The sequence below is a fragment of the Haliotis cracherodii genome, unplaced genomic scaffold (genome assembly GCF_022045235.1).
Source record: "Haliotis cracherodii isolate W230 unplaced genomic scaffold, xgHalCrac1.p SCAF_20, whole genome shotgun sequence".
NCBI lineage: Eukaryota > Metazoa > Mollusca > Gastropoda > Lepetellida > Haliotidae > Haliotis > Haliotis cracherodii.
In genome coordinates, this window is record NW_027266276.1 from 332,717 (window position 1) to 356,073 (window position 23,357).

Here is a 23,357-nt window from a genome sequence, read left to right on the forward strand (position 1 = left end):
CACAGTGATTGACGTCATGAGCATCTATATACGCAATTGTGATACCACCTGATCCCGTTAGTCGCCTCGTACGACAGGAATGGTTCATTGAAGACCAATTCTCACTCGCATAATCACGGGTCTGGTTGGTTGGTTGGTTTGTTGTTTAACGCCGCACTCAGCAATATACCAGCTATATGACGGCGGTCTGTAAATAATCGAGTCTGGACCAGACAATCCAGTGATTGATATCATGAGCATCGATCCACGCACTTGGGATCGGTGACCAAGTCAGCGAGCCTGACCACCCGATCCCGTTAGTCGCCTTTTACGACAAGCATAGTCACCTTTTACGGCAAGCATGGGTTGCTGAAGACCTATTCTACCCCGGAATTCTCACATTAAAGACATTAAAAGATGGTACTTGTTGTTACCCTGTCTGGCGCTCGGCATTAAGGGGCTAAAACAATGACTGGTCGGCTCGGAGTCAGTATACTGTGTCTGAGTGGGGTATTCATGTTAAACTGCGGCATGGTATCTAAGTGTGGTAGCAATATAAATCGGCATCAGTCCGGACTAGTGCCAGCAGCTACACACACACACACGTGCATGCACATCGCTATATAAGTGCAATAATCTTGGACGCGACGTTAAACCGCATTTCACCTCACCTCACCTGCACAACAAGCCACATCCATTTCTCTGGTGGAGCACTGGAATTATGAATGCCAGGAAACTAAGAAAAAAGACTCTCAATAAATCCAAGAGAGACGGCTCCAAATTACCCTTATTAATAAATTTTAGAAACAAAACTAAACAACTTATCACGACAGCAAAAAAAACAAAAAAACCTGCCAGTCCTTTTGTAATACCTTAAATATTGGCAAAAGAGATACTAGGAAAATGTGGATCAAATTTAAAGCCTTAAAAGGTAATTAAAAAACTGTTTACCCAAACATGAAGAACCTTACTACAAATAAAGAAAGGCGAATGCTAATGCTGCCCACTTTTCTAAAACCAGTAGCTCCACCAACTACTACATTCATAGAGATCAGTAAAGCATTTGACATGGTTTGGCACAATGGCCTAATTAAAAAAAACCTAGAAAATAAAGCCTATAAACGGGTGAATTCTAAATTTCATGCACTATTCTCTAACATACCGAAATATAACAGTAAAATACCACATAACACTCTCTGATACCCACCCATTACAAAATGGCAGCCCACAAGGTAGCATATTCTCGCCGACATTATTTAACTTTATGATCGACAACATTTTCCCACACTCTTTTAAAAGTAATAACATTTCAACAGCAAAAACTGCAGACGATATCTCATTCAACCTAGTAAAAACCAAAATTCAGTCTGCATTGAACAGTATTCAGAAATAGTCTTCCAAGTGGGGATTTCAAAATAACACGAAAAAAACTATTGGCTTGCTTTTTAAAAACAACACATATGTCAAATTTAACACCCAAACTGCACCTAAATAATGAAGAAATTATATTCCAAAAGAGGCCAAATTTACAGGCGTCACATTTGACCACCCTGGACACCCCTTATTACAAAATTGGTCAACTCTTGTGAAAAAGATTTAAATCTAACGAGGGCCATAAGAGGCACCAATTGGGGTTCAGACAAACAAACACTTCTTAATATACCTAAAACACTAATACAATCCAAACTGGATAATGCCGCTCCGGTTTTAAATGCCACATCTATCCTAAATAATAATAAATGTAAATCAGTACAATATAAAGCCCTTAAATTAGCCCTTGTACCAGGACTGCTACTGCTCACAACACTCTATCTCTCATGACAGGTATACTGTTAATCACACAAAGGCGCCAACAAATCAGCTGAGCTGGCGCCGAAAACACCTACAACAAAATGTGACCATAAAAAAATCTACAAAAAAAACATTCAAAACAAATCGAGAAAAAGCCTCCAAACCTCCAAACCCACAATCGTCAAACATCAAACTCCCTTGGCTCAATAAAACAAATTCAAAACAAAAGTACAAAAACCCGATCCGACTTAATAAACAACATCAAACAAACTATTCGTGAATTAAATGCAGTTAATAAAGTATAAGTCTACTGTGGATACTTCGTCACACCAATGGGAAAGACACAGCAGACATTGCAGCAAAGCTTGCGACCGACCACCCCTCACCAGAAATAAACGTTAGTACTTCTGAGGCCGACACTAAATTAAACAATGCATTAAAATTCAAAATTTCCAATCACTTATTCAAAATTCTAATTCCATGTGGATCAAAACTCTTTTTATTTAACCCATATTTAAATGCCGAAACTTTAACATTTCGGCCCTTTAGGATAGTAGCTACAGCAATCGAAATCTTCAGCGCGGACTGTCTGCTTCCATGTCCGCGCTACTAATTTCTAGTATCCATAACACTGACGAGAACACCAGTTATCCAGCCAGCTCTAAATGAGAAGGGCATATACCCAGCAACACTGGTCCACTGCCATTCAACGGAAACTGGTCTTTTATAGTCAGTTAACTCTCTTGCCTCGGGAAGATGTCAACAGCCGCCTCACTTCGCCACCACGATCCCCAGCCCAGCGCTTTTAGACATAGGCGAGGCTCTTAACCCCTTTTTCTATATTTATTAGGACCCTATATTACACTACAGCTTAACTGTAATCCATGATTTCCAAACAAACTTATTATTATACATAGAATACTACCTAGGTAAGTGTTGGCTATATTTAATGGTCTACTATATTCCTGGTATATTGATCAGCGCTAGTAAGTTATTTTTTAATTTTTTTATGATCACTTCCATATTAAGAATCTATAATAATATTAATAATTATATATAATATCTATATTTAATATATTATGGTTTTTTTTACCCCCTAAAGTTACAGTTTTATGGGTATAGTGTTTTATCTTTATTAAACATTATTTATATTTACTCAAATATTTGTTTTGATTTTTTTAATTGTGGATGTTTTTATGTAGTTATATTTAGTTGTAAGTGTTTTATATAATGCAGGCTGATTGGTGTCTTCTGTAATTAATAGCTGAGCTGCCTGACATTAATAGTAGTATATAAAGTGCAGCACCAGTACCCAGGGCTGTTGTAGGGGCTTTACATTGAAGTAAGTTTAATTCATCGTTATTTTTGTGTGTTATGCTGTGAAAGACTTGAACGGCGTTATCAAGTTTGGATTGAATTAGTCTTTTGTATATGTTGGAAGTGTTTGTTTGCCTGCATCCTAGTTGGTACCACTGATGACCCACATTAGGTTTAGATCTTTTTCACATGAGTTGACCAGATTTTGAATATGGGGTTCTCATGTCAGATGCTGGTTAAATATGACTCCTAAGAATTTTGCCTCTTTTTGGAAAGTAGTTTCTTCGTTATGTAAGTGCAGTTTGGGCGTACAATTTGCCATATAGAGATTGCTTAAAATCATCCCAATTGTTTTTTTAGTATTGATTTGAAATCCCCATTTGTATAGACCATTTTTGAATGCTATTTGATATAGAATGTAAGTTAGCTTTCACTTGAATCAATGAGGTTGGGGAAGTCCAGAAGGAAATGTCTTCTGCATATTTTGCTGTTGAAATATTGTGGAGCGGTGGGGGTGAATTTGGAAAAGATGTCGTCGATCACGAAGTGAAAAGAGAGTCGGCGACAGTAAGCAACATTGAAGGGTGCCGTTTTGTAATGGGTGGGTGTATGATAGTGTGTCATGTGATTTGACTGTTATATTTTAGTCAGTTAGAAAAGAGCGAATGAAATTTAGTCTGCCCCCATTAATGGCTTTATTTTCTATTTTTTGGATGAGGCCTTTGTACCAAAACACGTCGAAAGCTTTGATAAAATGTATGAATATGGCAAGTGTGCATTGTTTTTGTGCTTGTGCTGTTCGAATATCTTGTTCTAAATGTAAAATATGATCTAAAGTTTGTCTGTTTGGCGTGAAGCCACTCTGGCCAGGACTAATTAGTTTGTTGAGAAATTTCGAACTTGGGTCTGTTATTAATTATGGATTCCGTGATTTTACAAACGTGGGAAGTAAGAGAGATTGGGCGGTATGAATCAGGCTCATTTTGGGGGTTCCCCGGTTTGAGGACTGGTACTAAGTTACCATGTTTCCATTGTGTTGGCGTAGTGCCTGTTGTCCATATTTGATTATAAAGTTGTAGCAGTAGTTGTTGTATTTTAATTGGGATTTGTTACGAATAATGTAACTAAAGTTATCTGGTCCTTTGGCTTAGGATGTGTTTTTGTTTTTAATTGCTGTTTGTAACTCAAGTATGTTTATTATTTTGTTTATTGGGAGATGTGTGTGGTTTGGTCTTTTTGTGCATTTTGTATGTTTATAAATGGTGTTTGATTGTTGTTTGTTATAGCTTCTTGTTTTCGAAAAGTGGGCAGCAATTGCAAAAGCTTTTACTTTGTTTGTGGTAAGGTTCTTGATACTTGGATAAAGAGCGTTTTGGAAGTGACCTTTTATGGCTGGAAATTTGTTCCACAGTTTCCTAGTATTTTATTTGCCAGTTTTTAAGGTAATACAGAAATTTTGCAAGTGATTTGTCTTTGCTGCTGTGACTAGTTGTTTAGTTAATTTCTGAGGAAAAAGGTGTTTGAGTAAATGCGGTTAGCTGTAATGTCTAGGTCTTCTTTAGTGAAAGGTTTTGTTTTAAAATGGTATTAATTAATCATAGTAAGTTTATTTTTTTCGATGATGGTGTTTATTGCCAGGACTTCGTGATTAGGTGTGGGTATGTCAATGATGTCATAGTCTGGTGGGTTTTTAATGTATATGCCCAGGTTAGTTGGGCGGGCTTTACCTTTACGAATGTAGTTGTAGCATGGTATGTGGAAGGCATTTTGGGGGATAAATGGAGAATCTCACCCAAGTGTCGTTTGATATCACATATATCTACACGAGTCGATATAAGTTTAAAACTACGAGGCTTGCCGAGGGGTTGTAAACTTTTATCAACGAGTGTTTATATATCTGATATCAAACGACACCAGGGTGAGATTCTATGTATCATCCAACATCATTCTTCCAACTTTTTCGGTTTGTAGACAGTAATAAGCAGTGTCTTAAGCGTAAAAAGTACTGTCAACAGCTTCAGTAGCAGAGCCATTGGTGATGTCATTTGATTGTGACGTCATGGTAACAGTGACGTCAAGAAGCTTGACAAATACAAAGCAAAAAGTGGAGTGTGGGGAAATGGGGCATATTCCCACGTGAGATAACAGGACTTTAGTAGTGGTGACTTCACTATCATAAGTGTACCATCTCAAGGCGACCGAACATCGACTGTTGACAGCTGGTTGTTTACTTGATTGTTCTCACGACTGCTTTTGTAAAGTTTGCTGAAAACAAAGCATAGGGTCCTTTATGGCTGACTCTCAAAAACTGATTTTCTTTGGTGTTGTATGTAAAACCAGGACATGCCGAAGATTGATTTTGTGCAATAATTGGGTTGGTATCAAGATGTCTAGGTTCGTTAATCAACGGGCCAATTTCTAGTGTACTAGGTGGGCTTTAAACTGCGAGACGGCAGATTTCATAGATAGAATACGTTTTACTTTAAGGTATTCATAGCTTCAATCAAAATCGTTCAAAACTTTTTTCATCGACAGCAAATATGTCCGACAACATTAATTTCGATTGCTCGGGCACCAGAATACAAGCTTCGCTTTCTACTTCGGATATTTTGGAGGGGCGACCCCGTGAACAATGGCTATTGCGCAAGAATGTTTTTTTCTGGCCTGAGGAAACCAGTTCGAGTCTTGCCTGATGACCTAAAGACGATTTTGCTGCTACTAGAAAGTAAAGATGCTCTAGTTCCGTACAGGGGTGGTTCCGACCCCCTTGGGTAGCGGTTTATGATTTGCCGTGAGAATACCCTAGGGTGTGGCACAGGGAAATGAGAGCTTGATGTGCTGTGGATGGAGCGTTAGCAGCCATGTCAATGGACGAGAGTGCACCCAGCGGAAGGGTAACAGGGTGGCGTGACATGCGTTCAACAGAAGGTCATTGAATACTATACGACATTTAGTGATATTTGTTATGCATGTTCGTGGAAAATGTATTATGTGTTGTTTTCGTAGAATTTGAATCCGAAGATGTCAAACAGCTCTGATTAAATGCATCTGATAATATAATTCATTAGTGTAGCACTTACTCATTAACTCGCTCTCACTGGTTGACACAGTACTTGGATAGATGACCACTCACTCACTCACCTGACGATTCACAACACGTGTTTGCCTCTTTTTCACTGTTTTTGTTCTGTGTGTAGGGGCATGTTGTCTGACCGATGTTTCACTCACCTGGCGAGTTACTCTCACACTCACATCATTCACCGAACTGTCGTCTATTTTGAAATTAATTACCGTTTGGCTGAGAAAAGTGACATTTGGTTTATTAACTCACTCATCCGTCCATCCCAAGCTCCACGGTCGATAAGTGGAACCTGTGAGGATCCGGGTTAGAATTGGTCTTCAGCAACCCATGCTAGTTGTAATAGGCGACTAACGGGATCGGGTGGTCATGTTGACTTGGTTGATGCATGTCATTGTATCCCAATGGCGTAGATCGATGCTCGTGATATGAATCAAGAGGGTGGCTGGTCCAGTGCGACATTAAACAACAAACAAGGAAAACAAACAAACGATAAGTGGCCCACTTGAAGACAGCATCATTGTTATTCTTTGTTTGTACGATCGATGTTTGGCTACAAAGTCGTATTTTAATGTGTTTATCAATCTACTCGTTCTGGAGTTGGAACAACATATAACAAATGTTATATTTGGGACACCACTTTCTCAGTAAAGTACAGATTCTAATACTTTTGGGGGCTGAGTTCCCACGGCCAGCGCTCCAACTACCAGGATTGCCTAGGATTTCTCCCCAGACAGTGACGAACCCATTATGCAACAAGCGAACGTCATTATCCAACAAGACATCGCCCAACCTCACACAGCAAGACGTGGGTCATGACAAGGGTGTGCGTCAATTTGGAACAATCGATTACCATCTGTAGACTATTTATATGATATATCAAATACACATCTAAAATACCTGTCCTAGAGTATACATGAGAAGGCAGACACTCCGTCCATTACAACGACGTCCCTTGTCCGTATAATAGTGACTGTACATCACGTGCCTGTTCGTGTTTACAAACTCCATGCCAGAAATAAACAGGTAACCCAAGATTGTGTTGTTTGCAAACGTCAAGGCTGCATCCTTTACGGATGTAAATCTGGACTCTGCATTTTGTATATTGAATGCATATACACCTGAAGAAGTCACTAATATAGAATCTTTATATATCATCAGGCCATAGCCCGCTGGATGCCGAGTGTTTCCGAAGCACATTTTCCTAAGATGTGAACAGCGAAAGTTGTGCGAGAATTTAGTTAGCGCGGCTCTGGATCTACCTCCGGCTATAAAATAAGACAGATAGGTAGATTACCACATTTACTATCTAATGGTGTAAATTTAACTGCAAATATTAAACCAGTTTGTTTGAAAAAGACACTGCTAAGTGTTGTCCGAGATTCTGCCCTGATTTGAAAAACAACAAAATTCTCCGCTTTTTATTGTACACCGAGATAAGTTCTATGTGACGATTGTTTTTATTTAGCAGCTTCACCGAAACTGAACGAACAAAATACTACCTAAGACCTGAACGACATAAATGAATATGAAATGGATTTGTATGCCTATGTTTAACGTTATATACATTCGATACAAAAATAGCTTGCCGTAAATGCTGAAAAACTGTTATTCTTCTATGGCGTCAAAAGACGACAGAGAGGTTACACACGTACGAAGAAAAGGGGTATAACTCCGCTATTCTTAGGACTAGTTCATTGTAACGCATGTCACTTAGTGAGATTTTTTATGTTGATGAGGACAATATATTTTCGTTATGTTTTGTTCACGAGGAACCAAAATATTCCAACACAAATATCGTGTTCACTCTGTATACGTTAGGTGTAAAACAAAACATAAGAAATGATATCATAAAGTAGTCCTTAGATCTCCCTGATTGTGTTAATATATTTTGACTTATGTTTCACCATTATTAATGGAATACTAGCTTTATCACCAAATGTAATGAATTACTAAAAAATGACACCTTTTTATTCAACGTCATGGCTGGTTTTATGTCTCTTGGCGACGTCGGAGAAATTGGTATTTTGATTAATTTATATCTCATCTATACTGAACAACAAAAGTTCCTGTGACACTGAATAAGATTTAATGCAAAGTTATGTTTTTTTTACCAAGTCTGAAACAATTACGGTTTGCAACAGATAAAAGACTCCTGTATGGTGTAATTAGCCATACTGACTTCAGAAAAAGCGTGATTACATAAAAAACATGAACATGCCAAAATGTCGATTTACAAATCAATAGCGTGTGTGTCCACCTCTGGTTGCGATGCAAGCAGCACATCTTCGTCTCATGGAATGGACCAGGCGTCGCACTAAGTCCAGTGGGATATCTGTCTATATCCCCTGGAGCATGTTTCGAAGATCCTGGAGTGTCTGTGGAACACGTGGTTGACGTCGAAGGCGCCGATCCATCTCATCCCATATGTGCTCGATTGGTGAGAGATCAGGGGAGGGAGTCGGACAGGGAATGACATTCACGTTGTTTTGTTGAAGAGATTCCTGAACAAGTCGAGCAATATGAGGCCGGGCGTTGTCACGTTGAAAGGTAATGCCTGGGCCATGACGACGCAAAAACGGTAGAACAACAGGGCCGATGATCTCGTCGTGGTAGCGCTGTTCATTGAGATTTCCCTCTACCACTATCAAACGGGTCCTTTCTCTTGCTGTAATCCAACCCCATACCATAACGCTGCCGCCCCCGAACCGATCTTCTTCCATGACACAATGTAACGTTCAGCTCGACGTCGGTACACTCGTCTCCGTCCATCGCTGTGGCTGAGGTGAAAACGAGACTCGTCAGTGAATAGTACTTGTCCCCACTGCATGGCCGTCCAGCGTAGACGCTGTCTGCACCACTGTAGACGTGCTTGACGGTGGTTTCCTGTCAAAATGGGACGTCTGGCGGGTCTTCTGGCGACAATCCCTGCACATGTGAGGCGACGATGTACGGTTTGTGAGGATATTCGTCGAAGGCCAGGGATGCTTCTTGCAGTCACTGTTGCTGGCTGGAATCAATTTCGTAGGTGTGTTGTTCGAATCCAGTTGTCTTGTCGATTATTGGTTACGCGTGACCTGCCACTCCGAGGGTGGCCTCTGACTGCATTCGTATGTTGCCAGCGTTGCCATAAACACAAATGGTGTTTCTGTGGACGTTAAATTGTCTTGCAACATCACGTTGACTCGATCCTGCTTCAAGCATACCATAGGCTCGCAGACGCTCATGTTCGGACAGGCGTGGCATTTCGTAATGTTGAGCTATTGCGTAATTTTGTTGTTTTTCTGAGTGTTTGTTGTCAGCACGATGCTAAACAATGCATGTGGAATCCCGTTAACGCACATGTTTTTATACCCGTTCTTGGGTAGTGAAATGCACGGGGCTTGCATAAAAGTCAACTTTTGCATGGAATGCATGCTTTTCTGTAACAGTTGCGTTTTTGTTACCTTGATTCCATACATGTACTACAATATTGAAAACCAAACTTTACTTGTTTGAAAAATACACTAAAATATTGGTGTCACGGGAACTTTTGTTGTTGAGTATAATTTTCGTTAATAGCACGGAAAAATCTCTATGTGTAAAACGGAATAGAGCTTTTCCCACACAACATTAAATGACTGCTTTTACCATGTAAATTGTATCTTGAATAGATAAACAATTAGATAGTTTTACCGTGTATCTTAATTGGACAAGACACGTAGGCACCTATTTGGCATCAATTTTATGTAATCAAATACCCAATTGCAAAAGACTATAAAAAAAGAAACAAACATATTTTCAATTTTGGACCTGTATTTGTGCGTTATCATGTGATTATTTCTCTTCATCTCGTCACAGAATAATACAAAAAATATAATTATCAGGATAATAAAAAAGTTTCGATAAACAGGGTAGATGGCACAGTTTGTATTGTTCATACTTTATACAATTCTTGGAGAGAGAAAGTAAACAGTATAATATCCTATGATCACAATATTTCTAAAATGGTGAACCCACTGATTATAAATTAATAATACAAAATGAGAGGAGACATTCGTAAATTGCTTGTGACTAACGCGCACCTGGCGAATCGTTAGACATCACCGTTCTGTCTATCAAACTACATAAACAACTATTCCAAGATAAGAACAATTCTTATTTTTTATCCATTTTGTTAAAGTAATATATTCAGTTTTAGTTTTAACATAAAATGAAAAGGCTATTCAATATCCTTTTTATATGAAATTACAATATTGGAATTACAAACCAACGAAATACGTACACATTGCAGTAACATTAACATTTCATCTTCTAATACTTGTCTAAAGAAAAGAAATATCGTATGCAACACTAAACTTGTCAATTTCTTATGTAAACAATGTTCAAACAAACAGGAGATTATCAAAGGCTCGTATAGTTTGTGGCCCATATCTACGTATGAGATCATAATTGAACACATAAATGTATAAAATGTATGCAAAATCTACATCATTATTGAAACTGTAAACAGAAAGTTACAATGATCGTGTGTACTTTCATTCAAGGACCTTCATCTCAAAGAAATTGCCAAATATGTACAACAATGTTGGCATATGACATAACTAACGGTGACATTGTGGCGTGTTTACTGGCATCAGGCGCGGGATTTTAGAAGGAAAAATTTCGTTGATTCAGAGATCGCCTACACATAACTCAAATAAAGTTCTTGTTTCACGTGATTTTGCGTCAGTAACAGCGTCCCGCAGGACGAAACTTTGACAAATTCTGTTGAATTTACCTGATCATTGCATTGTATCTAATTTTAATTCCCTGATTCTTGCTACGATTCTCTTCCCGTGCATATTCTGAAAATGTTGAACCAATGTATGCAATGAAAAGATGAATGGATACCCCAAAATGTGAGAAAGTTATACACATCGTAAAATCTTAATTTTGCTTAGTTTACATGCATGTTGACTAATATGCTGATCAAAACAAAGAGTATATCACTTGAACTACTTATAAAAAGAAAACGAGAAAAGGTATACATGTCATTGGAAATGTATTTTGGAGTTAAAAAAATAATGATACAAGATGCCAAAAGACAATTTCTTGGAACAATGATCGCCGACCTATCTAGTTGTGTCCCAAAAACCGTTCTCCCCGATGCTCGATGTTCAGTGTAGTTATTTCCCCAACTTCCCCACACCACATATACAGATTAATTAACTTGACGTCATATACGTTATATATACCCGATTACTTTTAAATACATTGCAATATAACAGTTTATAATTTGAATGGTCAAAGGGAAGTAACTCTTTGGATGGGTGCGCTCCCACCCAAGTTCAACTGACCAATCAGAATTGCCCGCTTACGATTGTGACCTGACATCTCTCTCTGTAATGGGGTATACTGCTGTGTGGCTTAAACTTCTCTGCTCATTAATTATTGATTATATAAACATAACCGAGAGTATAACTCCTGATTACCCAGATCCAGTCCTTTACCTCTCTATCGATACACCCGTATCCCACCATCAGGGTGGAACAAGTTGAACCTGCTCTCGTCGTTGTTCCCTTGATCTCGTCGAGGCCGACTTTACACAGTTAGAGACCATCGATTTCGCCGATGTTAACGAATCAAGACCATTCCGAGGTAGGGTCTGTTGGTAGTTGGTAATATATAGTCAGTGGCCACGTTCGCCGTGTACACGTTGTTACCGGTATGACCAGCGCAGGTTTCACCCATGTCACCTCAGATAATGTATACATTTTCAATCTTCCGTGATTTGTAATTCTTACCAAAGTTACATACAGTATTTTTCGTTATCACTTTATTATCATATTAATATATTTTGTATTGATGTATTGTATAGATACGTGTGATGTATTGTGCTCTTTATTTAATGAAAGATATATCTATATTTTAGAAATTCAAAGATACTACGTTATATTTGCTTATGTTGTTATTATATTGTTTCAGGCTGACGTACGTACATGCGTCAATAAAAATTCACAATAAACGTCATCAGCGCCCCCCCCCCCCCCCCCCCCCCCCCTGTTTACCGCCTACTCTACTACGGCCAACACAAGCACGTGTCTGAGTTTACCACAGTGGACCAATTACATTTTCTAAGTCATAGGCTCTCTGCAGTATGCATGGCAAGTCTTACCTATTAAACATACTCGTAACATTACTTTCCTAGGTGCACGGGTAGTCCAGTTTTGCATCCGCTTATCTTGGTTCGATCCCACATTCTACCTGGCCATGTTTCTCAGCACCTTACCCGTGCTCGTGATCTTTTCCAAACTGGGCTGACACGCCAAGCAGGACATGGGGAAGTCCCGGTTAGAATTGCGTGTCATCGGCCCCTATGCTTCTTGCTCATTATATCGGTCACTGGTGTGTCTAGTCGGAAGGGCTGTCGGATAGTCTAGCAGTTAAAACCCGGTTCGATTGCCCCCATAGCAGCAACATTTCAGGGGTCCCTGCTTTGTGATGTTGCTGGAATATTGCTAAGAGAAAAGCGGCCTCAAACAATAACCTACTCCAGTATTATCTGGACTTGTTCATACATGCCGATGGGTTTCGGGCTATTTGCCGAGACACGTCTTTTAACTTGTATGATCTTATTAACATGACTGTTTATATTCTTAACGACTGTCACAACGCGTATTTAAACTGCGTCTACCTAACTGATCGCTTGTGCACGTTTTAGGATCCGAGAAGAATACTACCCTCAGATATAATATCCAAACTGAAGAGAAATCCGGAATCCGAAAGCCGAGCTGTTAAATTCGGATCTATTGGCCACGTGAACACGCTAAATCTGAAATATCGGATCTTTAAGTGAAATTGCGGATCGTAAATGTTGACGATGTCTGTGTGGATGGCATGAAGATAAATGTTAGCAGACATCGGATCGCAGCTGACACCTCTGAGGTATGGGATACGTGCAGTGTCATTGAACATTCTGTGCGTATATTTCGCTCGTATATGAAATCGGATCCGAAGTGATAAATTGAAGCCGCGTCGGTCGCCTCTGCTAGGGTAAATCTCGTTTATGGGTTGGATGTTTGCAGCTCACTGCTTCAAGTCCATGTAAAAATAGTTCCTGAGACAATGGACGTAATCACTGGATGGTCTGGTCTGGACTCGATTATTTTACCCCGTCATAAAATAGCTGAATATTGGTGAGCGCGGCGTTGAACAACAAACAAACGCTCACTCGCATATCGGGGTGCCTGCCAGTGAAGCGTCTCTCAACAGTTAACGTGGACGTGACGTCTCAAAGAACATGGGGGTCGTCAGTACACAGTTCACAGTAACAAGCAGCGTAAAGAGTGGTGGTGGCACGTGGTACAGTGCACAGCGCCCATGTCACAAATCAAATGAAGTTAAGCAACGTTGGTCGCGGATAGTGACCTCGTTTCGACAGCCCCTCAAAGGTTCTAGAGCTTCGGTCCTGCCCCTAGCTGGGCAAGCGACTTTGTTCGAAATGTGCCTCTGTTCACCCAGCAGTGAATGGGTACCCGGTAGGATGAGATGGCTGACCATGGTACAGAAAATGTACACATGGTGGAAATTTTAACGCTAGCAAATTGGTGCCTGATTCTTATGGTGTGGGTTCAAATCCCGAATGGCACTCAACCACAAAGTACTAGAATCGTTACTATTACATATAGTGCTATCCCAAATATAGCAGTGTTGAAACAGTACATATTTCTGAAGTATAATTCTAGTTGATACATTTGCTTTTGAATAAATGAAACATATATGACACTTAAGCACCACACAAATGTTGATAAGGCAGTTACGCATCTTGTATCACATCATGTAAACCTAATTAGGGAATTGAGTTTGAATCGACCTTCAGTAGACTTTCCCTCTATGCGACATCTTGGATGTCATCAATGCAGTGATGTGTTTAAAACTCAGACTCATATGTAAAGAGAAAAAGGTCAGCTAGAAGTGGGGCACAGTTACTACAAAGTTACTAACCCATGGGGATTCCAAACTTAACAGACAAGTCACTTTCCAAGCCATTACGTCTTGTGACATTTACAATGTTCCGTCGTTCTTTATTGATCACTGACGCGAGTCTGGTCAAAATCTTGTGAAGATTTTCTGAATGTCTATAAAACAAGAAAACAATTCTGAACTCAGACCAAATTATTTTGACAGTTTGTAGCAGAGCTTTAATGTTACTTTTTCCGTTTTGTTATGCATATGAAAGAATCCACTCGATAAGACCTATAGGAAATATAATTGACCTTATACTTTACATCTAAGATTTATGTTTGCATAAACATATGACCAATAATTGCAAAAATACTTTCAAGATACAAATTGACGATATCTACTTGAATTTTTAAAAAGCTGCAACTCAAATGGGAAAATGACAAACGTTTTATGCATGGCTGATTTAGATTGTTTCAATTTACTTAAGAAACAATGTTTTCCCTTATGTTTGAATCACATAAATAATTCTTTCACCGCACGGCCTCAAGTGTAAGGGGGTGAAGGCTGAAGGGAGAGTGGCTGGTCACTCCGAGTATACACAGGTTTCCTGTTGGACTGCCTTGGTATGTCAAATACTGACAAGTCACTTCCTTCACTTGAATCCACGTCATTGTATGTGACCGTGCTGTCTACAGTTTCACCATTTTGGTCTTCAACACCAAGTTCGGCTTCCCCGCCTTCTGATGAAACAGTGTCTTGATCTGGTAGTGAATCATCAGTTGAAATTGCCTGCATTGCCTGCAAGGAGACGAAACAATGAAGTATAAAATATAAAGAACCACAACCGAGTGCCTTCCGATATAAAATATATCCACACAAGTTGATAAAAGTAATAAATATCCAGTTGACATTGACCTTGATTTTTCCCAACTAAAACTCAAATCACAATGTTCAGAAGAGGCATATTATCGATTGCGTGACGTTTGACATCATGTCTTGTGACGTTTACAAGAGACATTGTGAAAATAGTAATAATGGATACTAGATGTGGATACTAGATGTTTGCAATGACATAGCAATTGTCTCTTATCGAGTGGAGATATTTTCCCAAGTAGCTTGGTGATGAGTGAAATATCTAATTTTTTCACTTTACATGATATTTGATATTTCACTGACTGTATCATATACTATTTTATTTCTTGTATACTTTATTTGACAATATACTGTGAAATCTAGTTTATCTCTACCGAATGACCGTACAAGAATGACGTCATTATTCATCATATTGTTGTTTTTTCTATTGTAAACCCAAGAAATGTATAACCCATTTGCTGGATCACATCACTTGTTTTTATCAGGAGTTGATTTAAAACAGAACGACCTACAGTGTCAAGAAGTCTAGGCATTCATTTAAATACACATATTTTCGTATGTTTAAGTATGATGTTCCTTCTCGCAGATTTTGCATCCAACAATATTGACCCCTGCCTTTACACTGTGAAAGATGCATGTATATTCGTCTGTATGTACATGCAAGAAAAGTCCATTCTCCACTTGACTGTTTGATGAAAGCCTTCGATGTGATCGTATTACCAATGTTATTTTATGGCGCTGAGGTGTGAGGCTTCTAGAAACTAGACATCATAGAAAAGGTTCATTCCAACTAAGATGTCGACGCCATGTATGTATGTATGTATGTATACAAAATGGCTGTTTCTTACTAATGGGATCCAACAATCATAACAAAGCTCTTTTTAACTAAAAAAATACTGGGTTGGAGAACACACGTTTCTGGAGTAAAAACGTAACGTGCTTCGCGGAAAAACGCACGTGAAATTCATAATTCGAAGGCCAGCTGTGTCTTCCAAATCCATGCGGTTTCCGTAAAAATCGCAGTACCATTGACCATTTAGTTCGACTGGAATCAATCGTTTAGAATGCCATTGTAAATAAGCAACATGCAGTGTCTATCTTTATCGATCTAGAAGAAGCATATGACACTACATGGAAGCACGGTACTTTAAAAGACTTTGGATTGCGAGGCCGTTTGCCTCAATATATATCCAAGTTTTATCTGACAGACAATTTCAAGTCTGCGTGAGTTCTACCCTGTCTGATCATTATAATCAGGATTAGGGTGTCCCACAAGGTAGTATTTTGTCTGTCACATTGTTCAGTATTAAAATATATAGCCTCTCTAAGTTTTTAAATGACTCCATTGATGGATCTCTATTCGTGGATGATTTTAACATATCATGTCGTGGTAAAAACATGTATACCATCGAAAGACAATTAGAATTATGTCTAAATAAGATAAATAAATGGTGTTTAGAAAATGGTTTTAAATTTTCGAAATCCAAAACAAACTGTTTACACTTTTGTAGGAAATACAAACCCCTTAAAGACCCTAACTTAGTTTTAGATAGCACTCTGATTAAAGTTGTCAAAGAGGTTAAATTCCTGGGTATTAATTTGGACCTCCATTTAACCTTTTTACCACATATAAAATATTTTAAAAATAAATGCCTGAAGACCCTTGACCTACTGAAAGTTGTTTCAAATTCCAAATGGGGAGGGGATCAGAAAACCCTCCTCCAGCTGTACAGGACACTTATCCGCTCTAAACTGGATTATGGCTCCATCATATATGCTGAAGCCTGCAAAAGTAATTTAAAATTATTAGATAGTATTCATCCTAAAGGCCTGAGGCTTTGCCTCGGAGCCTTCAGAACATCCCCTATCAATAGTCTGTATGTAGAGGCGGATGAACCCTCACTAAAACAACGTCGAATAAAACTCTCATTGCAATACCTCATAAAGCTCTATTCAAATCCAACTAATCCTGCATATGATAGCGTTTTTAATCCTCTCTATGAGGATATATACCATTCAAAGTCATCCCTTGTTCCTCCACTTGGTCTACGAATCAAAATTGACATTTCTGCTGCCCAAATCAATCTTAAAAATATAGCTCCAACTCAGCTTTTGTCCTCTCCCCAATGGCAGTTGGTACAGCCAGAGGTTGACCTGTCATTAACTAAACTTAAGAAATCAGAAACCAACCAACTAATCTATCATCAAGAATTTAATGAATTGCGGAACAACTATCACATATTCAAATCTATATTTGCAAACGGATCCAAGGATGGTGACGGAGTTGCTAGCGCCCCCGTCGTTGGATCTAGGATTATGTCTTCACGACTACCCGACAATAGTTCTATTTTTACAGCCGAATCCCATGCAATTTTAACAGCTCTAAAATATATAGGTCAACAAACTAGGCATAAGCAATTTATATTATTTTCGGACTCCCTCTCGTGTCTTCAGGCTATTAAACATATCTCATGTAAGCATCCACTTTTATTTGAAATTATTAAATAATATAATCAACTTGCAACTGGCCAATATGACATCGTTTTTTGTTGGTTACCCAGACATGTCGGAATCATTGGTAACAAAAAGGCCGATGCTGCTGCCAAGGCAGCACTCATCAAATCTGTGACACCACTTCTTATTCCATACAGTGATTATAAACCCGTGATTAGATCTTACATCCGTGATCTAATGCAAAAGAAGTGGGACACTCAAGTAGGTATAAATAAATTACATGAAATTAAACCAACTATTGGCAACAACTACATGGGTTGTCAGTCCAGATTTGAAGAGGTCATAATACGACGATGTCGTATTGTCCATTGCAGATATACTCATGAATATACGAGAGCCATTTAATATATAACCAGCCTTACCTATTTGCTACTGCTCCTCACTTCTTATTTTTTCACATAATCACCATTGAGGTCTATGCACTTTGTCCAGCGATATGTGAGAGCTAAAAGCCCGTTGTGATAGAAACCATGGGATTGTTCATGTAAGTGGTAAGTAAGTGGTGAGTAAGGTGGATGAGGCAATACTTTGAACCTGTTCCGCTTCACTGCAGCAACCGCAAGTCGACAGGTGTGCACTCTGGCATTATCATGTTGGAGCAGCACACCTTTTGTGATCTTTTAACGACGTTTGGCAAGAAAAGCAGTCCGCAAACGGTCCAGGAGATCGGAGTAGTACTTTCCAGTAATAGTCTGGCCACGTGGCAAGTAGTCAATGAGCAAGACCCCTTTGGTATCCCAAAAGATGGTTGCCATGACTTTGCCAGCCGATGGTTGAGAGTCTTAGACTTTTTGGGATGGGGTGAAGCAAAGCCAGTCCACTGCTTACTCTGTTCTTTGGTTTCTGGGTCATAGTAGTGTACCCAGGTTTCATCACAAGTAACAATTCTCTCCTTAAAGTTGTCTGCATCCCGACTGCATTGCGTCAAAAGTGCCTGAGACATTGACGTACGTACAACCTTCTGATCATCACTCAGATATTTCGGGACCCATCGGGCAGACAGCTTCCTCATACCCAGACGATCATGCAAAATGGTATGGACACTTCCCTCTGAAACGTCCAAGGCCTTGGCCATATCTGACACCTTCATTCGCCTGTCTTTGACAACCAGTTGTCTCACAGCTTCACTGGTTTGGTCATTGGTCACCTCTACAGGCCTGCCGGGGCGTGGCTCATCTTCCAGGTTCACCCGACCCCTCTTAAATTCTGCAACCCAGAATTTGATCTGTGCATACGAAGGTGCACTGTCACCATAATCATCTGACAATTCATCATGTATCTCCTTTCCCGGTTTCCCTTTTAAGTAGAGGTACGTAATAACAGCCCTGTATTCAACCTTTGACGAAAATTTGGCAGAATCTACCCTTGCCATCTTTATAGATCACGTGTGTGACTTCAAATACAATTTCCTCAGTGAAACTTTGTCTATGCACGTGACAAACATGCAACCGTTCAGATCTGATAAATAGCTTAGGCTGGTTATATATTGAATGTCCCTCGTATATTGAAAGGTGAGGATCCTTCATTTTGTATCCCTTGTGATGAGAGAATCACGGTCAAGCATGTCCTGCTTGACTGTGTTGATTTTGCCATCACAAGGGATAACTATTTCAAAGTTTCATCCTTAAAGGATTTTTTTTAATATCAGTGCTCGTTTAATTATGGACTTAATAAAGGAAATTGAATTGTTACTTGCATTTTGATTGTTATGTTTTGTATATAATATACTTTTTATAATTGGTAAAATAAATTTGATTACTAAGATTGTCCGTGGCTAAACCCTCGAAGGGGGTTGAAGTAGTGTAAAGTTATTGTCCCCCTTAGAGGGTATATAAGACCACGTCTTTCAAAGTGTATTTATTTGCTACCACGTTTTTAATCGTAGAATATGTGTTGTTTTAATGTTCAGCTAATTGTGTCAGCCATCGCCGACACCTGAAGGGATGGTGTAAATCCTGCTGGGGTCCATGGAGGTAGCAAAAGTACTGTAAGTTCCCATGGTCCCCATCTTCAGTTGCTGGCGATCTATAGCCTTTTTTTATATTGTATCGTTAGGTATAATGACATCTTTTTATGGTTGTATACTAGGTTTAAATAATATTCTGAGATCATCTAGGTATTTTACTGTCCTTTGTTGACAGGCGGTTATTGTTTAAATGTATATATTATGTATAACTTTTGGTAGTCACGATATGGCTGAAATATTGCCGATGTGACTATGAATTTTAACTCACTCACTCACTCGAAATCCATGCACTAATCAGTCGAGCCTGGGTTGTCAAAGGGGCAACATGTACATTATTCCCGGTAAGGGATGTTGTTGGGCTCGGCTCAAAGCTCATCTTGAGTAGGTCAGACTGTTGTCAAACATGGACAACAGGGGAAACTAGTCCTAGTAAAGGACATTGAACTTTATATTTAACAGAACCAACGGTTAGCAAAACCATAAAACATGTCTCCGCTGTTTGGGAGGGTTTGTAAATAAATTTGTATACATTTGTGGGTTCATTAAAGGTGTAAAATTTAATTTGTCTTGTCATTTTAGATGGTAAATTAATCAACACTTCAAATACTTTTTCGTAATTTCATGCCATCCCATTTAATTTATGTTGGGCTATTTCCTGTATTCAGTCATATTTTTGTATAGATTATTTGTGGCCGCTAAATTAACTTTAATGCAATCAGATTACATTTTAATATGGTGTTTGTTGAATTTGTGGAAATTAACACAAATGTAAAATGTTGACCATTATGTGTACAGTCGGTAATTATATGTTCATAAAGTAAATGGGGGCGGTCGGGTAGCCTAGTGGTTAAAGCGTTCGCTCGTCACGCCGAAGACCCGGGTTCGATTCCCGACATGGGTACAATGTGTGAAGCCCATTTCTGGTGTCCCCCGCCGTGATATTGCTGGAATATTGCTAAAAGCGGCGTAAAACCATACTCACTCACTCACTCATAAAGTAAATGGAAAGTTAAAATGACGGTGTAATGTTGCATGGCAAAAATTTCAATATTACTTTTACCTGATATCAAAATATGATTTAACCTTATTTTGACTCGCCGATTTATTGTAAGACTGGTGTTGCACCTCGTCAGTTGACAGATCTTGCTCATCCTCTTTTTATTCTTTGTGTACATGTAGAAACGAATAATCTTTACTTTAGTTTCCTCATATACATTAGCCACTGCTTTTAGGCCCATGTCTTCCCCTTTAAAATCTTTGATGGAGAAAGTGAATTGTGCCTCGCTTCCCCTTTTGCTTTCACCATCGGTAAAGAACAGTTGTTTGGCTAATGCCAGAATATCTGCTTGTCCAGCATCCCTATAAACTCATAAATGTCTTGTCCCACCCCCGTTTTGACTCCGCACTTGCTTAAAGGCATTAACCTTCGTGTCAAAATCCATCAACCCAACTTCAATTCCCCAAGATGTTTTTCTTGCGTTTTTGTTACAATGCATAAAGTCAAAATCTTTCTGACCCCTCTTTCTTCGATTTGACATTTTTTCTCGAAGTCTGTCGAACAATCCGCTTGATTTGGTCTGTTTTTCTGGGTTTTTCGATTGCTTTGACTTGCAACAGACTATCGTCGCAAGCCTGTCACCGTATGTAGGAATATATCCAGAAAGCTCTTCATCCTTCATCTCAAATATAAGGTTTGAGTCGATCTTAACATGAATATTTGTATCTCGTCAGTGGTTTAATCACATCAATGCTTATATTTTAAATCTCATGAATAAGAGTAATAATTCTCAACTCATCTTAATGCTACCTGTTTATTTGTCTTATAATTTAATTTTAAACTTCCCATATAACATGGGGAAAAAACCCAACAACTTGAATGGACCTCTTGTGAGATTAGCATATGGCCTTAGGTACATAGCAAGTCATTTATTACTAGACATCAATGTTCCTAGAATGGACAGTTATGGTCGGGTACGATGTCTACATTGATTACAAGCCGTAGGTACTTTATCTACACTGTTAATATTCTTGCTTGACTTGACTTGACTTGATTGGCTTGTCTTGGCATGGTCCTCCTGTAATATAGTACAAATAAAAGCGAGTATTCTAGTACATGACATGAAAAAGAAAAACCTAACAGAACTGACAGACCTAACCTAGGGTTGAGGTCTTCTCCGCTTTAAGAATAATTCCTCTCCGTATGCCTATGCAATGACCCTTGTGAAAGCTCCCGAGAGGGCTCGTTTTTCATTGTTAGTTTTCCTGTCATCAACTGTCTATCATGTATTTCCTCAGCGATACTGACCCTGGCGATCGACACACTCGTGACAAATTTTGGGTCCTGTGCCCAGGTAGGTGTGCATTATTATATGATGTACATGTGGCCTGTGTCCAAAGAGCCACCTAAGGTAAGGTAAGTAATATAGCCCTATCTTAGTAATTTAGCCATGAATTATATTTATCTGTCCTAACTATATATCCATCAGAAGGGGGATTTTCCCATAATCTAGCAAGTTCGTGATCTATCTCGTCAGCCCCACCCCTCACTCATCTCCGAAGCTGTATTGATATCAGACGGGCAGAAAGGATTGCGTGGCCAATATCTACACATTCCCGCTGTAGAAGCTTTTGGTCGCCATTTTACCGGTCTTAGAACAACCTCAACAGCCTCAGGGTATTGCAGAGAGCAAGGCTACAGTAATATTTTGCGCTGTATGCAGGGATGCCAAGGACTGATAACACCTTATTCCCGGGCCACCAGGTCCCTCTAGTGCTGAGTGGGAATCCAAAGATTCTACACTGGGTGGCCCCCATCCGTTCGAGAACGGCCTGCATCAAAGGTCTATATTTCTGCACCTTCCTGTTAGCATATTAGGTGGGGCACAAGGTACTTGTTGTTGATTCTGAACCAGGGTTCAGTACGTACCACCGATACAGCTGTGCACAACTTGTTCCGTTTTATTCTGCTTCCCTTGACAGCACTGCAGTGGCCGCTGATGTGTTCCAAAGTCTCTGTCCGAAATCCCTTTTGCGAGGGTATTTGTCTCTTTTTCCATCTCTCTTTCTTGGTGGTCACCCAGCTTAGCTGCACAAGCATTTCATCATAACCCCAACCCATGGTCGGCTCGGTCAGGCAGTTGTGGAACATTGCGATCGCCCGATTGCCATGGGTGTTGTTGGCCATGTAGTCTCAACCCTGCGGCAATAGAGAAGAAATAGATCTTTCCTTTGGGTCTCCTCATGCTCATGTTGAGCTGTTGGACCCTCTTCAGTTCCCTCTTGGGGTTCTGAAGATGTGTCTATGACCAGGTCAAAGTTGCCAACTGCGAACTCTTCCCTGTTTTTCTCCTTCTAGGTAGCAATTCTTTTTGCCCCAGCTATGTATCCTCTCTTACTCTTCACCTACATTTCCGTCTTCCCCGGTATCTTGGGAGAAAATGCACTCATATTTGGTCAGGATCATGACTTCATGGCTTGTCCAGCAGATCGTGCAATTTTCAGCCTGGTGCCTCATCCTCTCTTGTCCCCGCAATATGTCTGACTTTTGGCCCTTTTTTCGCTGTCTATTTCTGAGTAGTGCTGGATGTCTGTGTCTCGCGTGTTGTGACAGCCCAGTCTTTGTGTTAAAGGCCTTTTGACACATCCCATATATGTGATTCCCACGACTTCCCTGTGCTATAGTGCCAGTGCATTTAGGGTAGTGGCATACTGTAGCATGTAATTCATCCCTATCTCTCATACATGTCTTACAACGGAACTTAAGCGGAAGGTGGGGGTGGGCCTGGCTACCGTGTTTAACCAGCTTATTTGCGACTAGGAAGGCTTCTTGACAGATGCATATTGTTGGCGGGAATGGGATCATGACTATGGCAGCCTCTCCCTCGATCGGTAGCTCCTGTAGGGTCGAGATCA

At 39.6% G+C, this 23,357-nt stretch overlaps 1 pseudogene; it reads right to left on the minus strand.

The window, feature by feature from the left end:
• Window positions 1–14,126: 14,126 nt before the first annotated feature.
• Window positions 14,127–22,629, minus strand: LOC139470411 (uncharacterized; annotated as a pseudogene).
• Between the last annotated feature and the right edge of the window lie 728 nt (window positions 22,630–23,357).